Source organism: Chrysoperla carnea, chromosome 3 (assembly GCF_905475395.1).
Source record: "Chrysoperla carnea chromosome 3, inChrCarn1.1, whole genome shotgun sequence".
NCBI classification, from domain to species: domain Eukaryota; kingdom Metazoa; phylum Arthropoda; class Insecta; order Neuroptera; family Chrysopidae; genus Chrysoperla; species Chrysoperla carnea.
The window spans coordinates 76,174,556-76,181,048 of record NC_058339.1 but is presented as its reverse complement, the minus strand read 5'-3'; the positions used below and the strand labels follow the sequence as shown (position 1 = coordinate 76,181,048).

Sequence of the window (6,493 nt, the reverse complement as noted above, 5' to 3'; positions counted from 1 at the left end):
TTAGACGTTTTTCGTTTCCAAATGTGGCATACAAAAATACATTTTTCTACCGTTTTTTCCTCGAAAATTCATCGCCTTTCTGTATTAGTAATTCTCGAAAATGTTCAATCAGATTGGAATAAAATTTTTAAGCAACTGTCTATTAAAACATTTTCGCTATGCATTTATTATTTCTATAATAGTTTAGAAAAAAAAAAAGATTGATCGTTTAAAAACAATCTTTATTTTTATTTAAAATAAATATGTTTCCGCCCGGGATCGAACCGGGGACCTTCCGCGTGTTAGGCGGATGTGATAACCACTACACCACGGAAACGATGACTACTGTATAAAAGTATTAAAATCAGTTTTCATGAACTTTGAATAGTTAAGTCTCCATTAGCATTGGGTTAATTACCGATTTTGATAAAAACTAAACTGTAACTAAATTTAGTAACAGAGTTATCTTCGGCCCAAACATTACGAAAAACCTCTCGAAATAAAGATCTGACATTTAGTTTTCGAGATACATGTTACTCAAAACTCTTACATCGAAAATTTTTGAATTCTGAACTTAAGATAAGGTCATATTTTAAAAAAGATATATTAACAGAGGTATTTTTGAAGCCATTTGTGAAAGCCCTGCACTAAATCTGCATTATTGGAAGTTCTGCACTATTAAAATTTCAACAGAGATGAACTTAAGTCATTATTCTATAATTAATATGCAAAGAAGTCTCATTGAATACAGTCTGTCTTTTAAATAATTTGTTGAATTTAAATGGGATCATCTTTTCTTTATAAAACAGATAGGTGGACAATCAATTTTCGCCCATACAGGATATTCTGTCGTTCCACCAAAACCCATCAACTTTTTGGGGCAACGAAAATCAGCTCATTAGTCCCAAAGATGTCATCTTCCAATGGAATTTTACCTTAAATAAAATGCTATGAATCAATCTTTAAAAAAACATTGATATCTCATACCGATCTATTTTAATTCTTATTTTAAAATGTATAACTCATATCTTATCAACCATTATTTATTCCTGCGATAATTATTGATACTCTGTATAACGATATTAGTTAAATAGATGATTTTCCAGTGTTGGTGGTAACAGACAGTGGCTGTGAATGTATATTTCTAATAATTTTAATAGACAACCCGTATATTATCAAGATGAACTTTTCATTACTAATTTAAATAATAATTTATATGTTTGCATTTGTTGCATTCGTACAAAAATTAGAGGAGAAAGGAAAGCTTTGAACAAATGAATTTACAAATCACTAATTTAGGCTACATTGGTCTCACTCTATGAGTAGCAGTGAATGGGCTTTATTCGAATAACTTTTTATCTGAATAATTATTCGAATAAACAATAACTTATGCGAGAATAAATCATTCTATCAATTTACGAATGACTAATGAATTATTTTTTATTTTATTCGCATAAATCCACGAAAAATATTTAAGATTTTTTAATGATTCTTTATACAATTCTTCATCTGCAAACCAGTAAAAAATTATGAGCTTATAACACATTTTATACGTATATACATAGCTTTATAACTACACTGCATACAACTAACCTTTTTTCTGCTTAATGTAGTGTACACTACTACAAAAATATAATAAAAATATAAAAAGTGGGATATTTTGACCAAATCCAATTAAATAATTTTATACTTTTTTTTAAATCCCTTCCTTTATTCAGTGAAATTTACTAATATCTACTGATTGTCATTTGCTACTGATTATCGAACAGTCAGTGAATGAACACATTTATCAATTTTTGGCGTAGCCATATCTCCCAAATTAGGACTAGGAGTTTGGAAAAGGAGTTTTTTTGTTGCTCTTGATGAGCTTATTTTTTTAAGCTGAGTTTCGGCAGTCAATAACAGAACACAGTGTATAGTTTTTGCTGCCCCCTCTACTCTACTTTAAATAAAGTTAAGTTAGATTAACATTAATATTTTTATGATTATTATTAATTTTTGTAGTCATTGATTTTAATAACAAAACATTTATTATTACTGTTTCTTAGTTCTTACTAGTTAGTTAATCTACTAAAGGAAACAACATATTATTATTATTATTTTAAAATCATGATGCATAATTTATTTTATTTAAAAAAAATAAAAAATCAAAACGAACTGAATTGACTTGAACGTAACTAAACGTAAAATCTACAATCATTTATATTAAAATAACTTTAGGTACTTATAAAATGCGATTTTATGTACTGATTTCTGTTTTATAACTGTGTATAAGTGTGTTCAAAAAAAATGAAACAAGTATGGTTTAAAAAGTATATTAGAATTAGTTTATGTAAGTAAATAGCAAGTTCAACTCGACGCTATGGGCATAAGTTCCATACTACATTGTTCCAGAACTACGATCCAATTCGGTATAGATGTAAACGATATGTTTGTTGTCACACTGCTCGTCACTCTATTATTTTTAACCTATTTTGTAGTTTTAATAAAAAATTGCTAGTATGCCATTAGTAGCATCAGTGATATTACGGTGTTAAATAATACTATTCGGCAGAAATATTATGGGCCTGGCCTCATGCTGACATCGGCTCATGCACCCTAACTTTTACTCATGCTTCGAAACATTTAAATCATATATATTTAAAATTTTATACCAAATCAAAATCATCGAAACCATACAGTTTTGCTTTTATGCCTATCTTACATAGTGATATTGGCAAAAAAATTCCTTACAGAGTACTATTTTTTCAAACACGAGGTAATGAAACATTAATTTATGATGAATTTTTTGGTACCAAGGTTCTTGCCCGTCTTGTTAAAAAGATAAACACAAAAAAACACAAAAAAACACTTAAATTGAATAAAATTTGCAGTTGTTTGTGTGTATTGTGTATATGTATACATAAAATGCCGTAGTATCGTACACTGTTGTCACAAATAGTGGACGTATATAAGATCGTATTTTTAGAGAGTTCAGAATAGACCAAAATTTTTTCAAATTTTTAAATTATTTTTAATACTTTAAAAAATTTATTTAATAAGATATACTCTTTTGACAATATTACAACAATCTAAAAATGACACAAGAAAATCTATTTTCAGCGTTAAATAAAAATGATAAATAATGTTCGTTGAAATGATAAATAATGTTATAATCGTTTTTTTTTTTTTTTTTGGAAATTTCCTTCTCTTTAAGAATATATTTTTTTTTAAATTTCTTAAATATTAATATTTTATGAAATGTTGTCAAAAAACGAAATATCGTTTCTTTTTACATCTTTAATTGTTTATAACTTTTGCCATTTTTTATGTGCTGAAAAACGCTTCTGGCACATTTTTCTAGACATCATTCCGAATCCAACCAGCTATCACACCTATTTTGATGACCGTTATTTCTATATTTCATCAATTTGAACATGTTAATCTTAATTTTATTGGTGTAAGATCGCTTCGTTACTAATTGCTTCAATATTTTTGATACGAATAGTACTTGTATAATAAGGTAATGCTTTAATTAGACTTTATGCTTTTGATATTATTACTTTAGTAATAACAAATATTTGATCTCGTATCTCAATTCAATCGATATCTATGTAAGTATATAGTTATTTTATACGGTTTAATTTTTTATAAATATCATAGATACAACCACATATAACAGTCATTTTAAACAAGCCATTAAAATGTAGATAAGTGTATTATGAAATTATACGGTTTGCTATGAAATATTATATAAACTATATCTGTCGTGAGAGCTAATAATCCAGTAGAAATATTCAAAAATAGGGAGGTGGGGTAGCTGGAAAGTATTCCGAAGTTACTGAAATTTTTACAAGATATTTGGGGGTACTCTAGGATGTCTGACCTATTTTCGACTTCGAGGACTCTTTGCTAACTTGAGGGCTAGGGACCAAAAACCTCAAAATATTCGGATTTCTTTCAGTTTTTTGTTTATAGCTCGTAAATAGAGGATAAATAACGAAGATACAGCCGATCAAAGTTAGTTGGAATGTAAAAAAATAGCCGAAAAATGTTCCTTCCCCAATTTTTCCCCTCTCCCAAACGTGAAGATGTCTCATTTTAATGTAAGAAGTGTATTTTTGGAAAACCTTTTCTCTTAATACTCTTACGTTCTACACACATGAAATAAGGAAACAGCAAATTACAACAATAATCTTGGTTAGCGGAACCTTCTTCCACCCCGTGTGTACAACGTAAGAGTATTTGGTGTAAGAGAATGTATGTAAAAATGCACTTCTTACATTTAAATGAGACACCTCCACGTTTGTGAAAGGGGTAAGGGATAGGGCTGATGTCATAGTTGTACTAAACAGTCGACATTGATGTGCGATTAACATAATTAACATAATTAAATCCAGTTTCGCGTAATCATACAATACAGTTTCAAAGTTTATAATCAATAAAAATAGTTTGGATTACAATAAAAAAAAGATTTTTTAATATCATCGATTTGTTGACTGATATCACAAACTATCCATTTACTATAGTTTATGTTTTTAACTAAGTGAGCCTGCATTACGTAGGCCTATCTATTTTAATGATTGGAATATATTAACTTTTTAATATTGTAATTTTTTTATAAAAAATATAGAAAACCCATGACAATTATTTATATTTTAAAATCTTTCTCATGTCTATTTTCAAATGAAATTCTTTAAATGGCTACAAAAATTAATGATATTTCATGAAAACAAAATGATCAAAATTAATTCGATCTATTTTCTTCATTTAATGCTATAAAACCGGCTAAGGTTACCGGCGTTTGATTACTTAGACATGGAGGTTGCTAGTTCGAATGATGGTAACGGCTGTCTAATCAATTATAATTAATGGGGTGGTAAAATTGATCACACTGTCGTTACTAGGATAAGAACTAAATAATCGACTCCACCCACATCATAAAAATTTAATTGTATGTGTATTCGGGTGTAGTTTAAATAAATAAAAGTTACAAAAATAATGACGTGTGGCTTTGTTATAGAAGTTTGTCACAGGAACGGAGGTCGAAGTTCATTATTATTATTACTATTGTGTAATGCTATAAAGAACCTCTAGAAAATTGCAGCGAATTTCTAGTTTTGTATCAACCCTAATTATACCCTGTATATATGAAATATATATCAAGGTATACTCAAGTTTAGTCTCAAGTTTGTGACGCTTCGAAACATTGATTAGATTCAACTAGTGGTTTTGTGAAAGATTCTTGAAAAATGAAAGAAAATACTTTCGAAAATTTTCGAAAACCAAAACAAACTAAATTTTTATAATAAGCAAACTTGTAGAAAATAAAGATTGTAACAATTTACTATGAAACATAGAAAATTTACGTTCAAACAATTTTTCTGTAAATATGAAAGCCAAAAAAATATTTTGATAACTTTATTTACTTCAGCTTTGCTTATTAATAAAATTTCGATTTTTCCAATATTACTCGTAAAATTCTTAAAATTAATATCGATAACAAAGTAGTTCGTAGAAATATGAAAAACTTTTAATTTTAATATTTCAACAGAAATATTTATTTTGAGTATCCCTGAGCTTCACATTTGGTTCTGACACGAGAAATTTTACAACTTTTACACTTTTAGATTCAAGATTGAAAATATATAGTGTGCCCCCGGATACAGGTAACTATACTTGTAAATTTTCTTATTTTTCATTTTAAGAAAAAAGGGATTCTCTATAAAAAAATTTGCTTATTCTGAAAAGTATGTAGGAATAATTAAAACTTCTAAATAATGTACAGGATAGCCAAAAAATTTAAATCACAATTTTTTTTTTTTGGTAAACTACGCTTCCTTTTTATAAGTTGACGAAATGTTACTAAGAAAAGTTGCTCGCAATTAACAATTATGACTCCATACAAAATATCAAAAAGATCCGTGTACTTTAATTATAGCATCATTTTTTATTTGAACAAAAGTTGTAATTACAAAAAAAACGTAACAAAGAAAATAATAACAAATCAATGAACATGTACTATTCGAGAGTGTATTCTTTTGTGGACTAGGTTAGAAAATTAAAAAAGAAAATTTATTTTCTCGGATAAACATTCACTAAGAATGGAATTGTAAAAGTTGGAAAGATCTTCTTGAAATTCAGTCATGAATTTGAATCTTGAGTCATAATTGTTAATTTCGAGCTACTTTTTTTTAGTAACATTTTGTCAACTTATAAAAAGGATGGGTAGTTTATCAAAAAATAAATAAAATAGTGATACCAAATTTTCGGCAACCCTGTACATTATTTAGAAGTTTTAAATTTTCCTACATACTTTTCAGAATAAGCAAAATTTGTTATAAAGAATGTCTTTTTTTCTTAAAATGCAAAATAAGAAAATTTACAAGTATAATTACCTCTATCCGGGGACACACTGTAAATATATATATAAATTTGCTATCGATTGTCGGCGTTTTTTTGAATTTTGTAAGCACTTCTTTCGATGTAGCAGTGATTAATAACGACTAAATGAATTGTCAATAACATATTAATA

At 27.7% G+C, this 6,493-nt stretch overlaps 1 non-coding gene across 1 annotated transcript; it reads right to left on the bottom strand.

Annotated features, from left to right (window-relative positions):
• Positions 1 to 243: 243 nt before the first annotated feature.
• On the bottom strand, positions 244 to 316 carry Trnav-aac. Its single transcript has one exon. It is a non-coding gene; the product is annotated as a tRNA-Val (tRNA).
• Between the last annotated feature and the right edge of the window lie 6,177 nt (positions 317 to 6,493).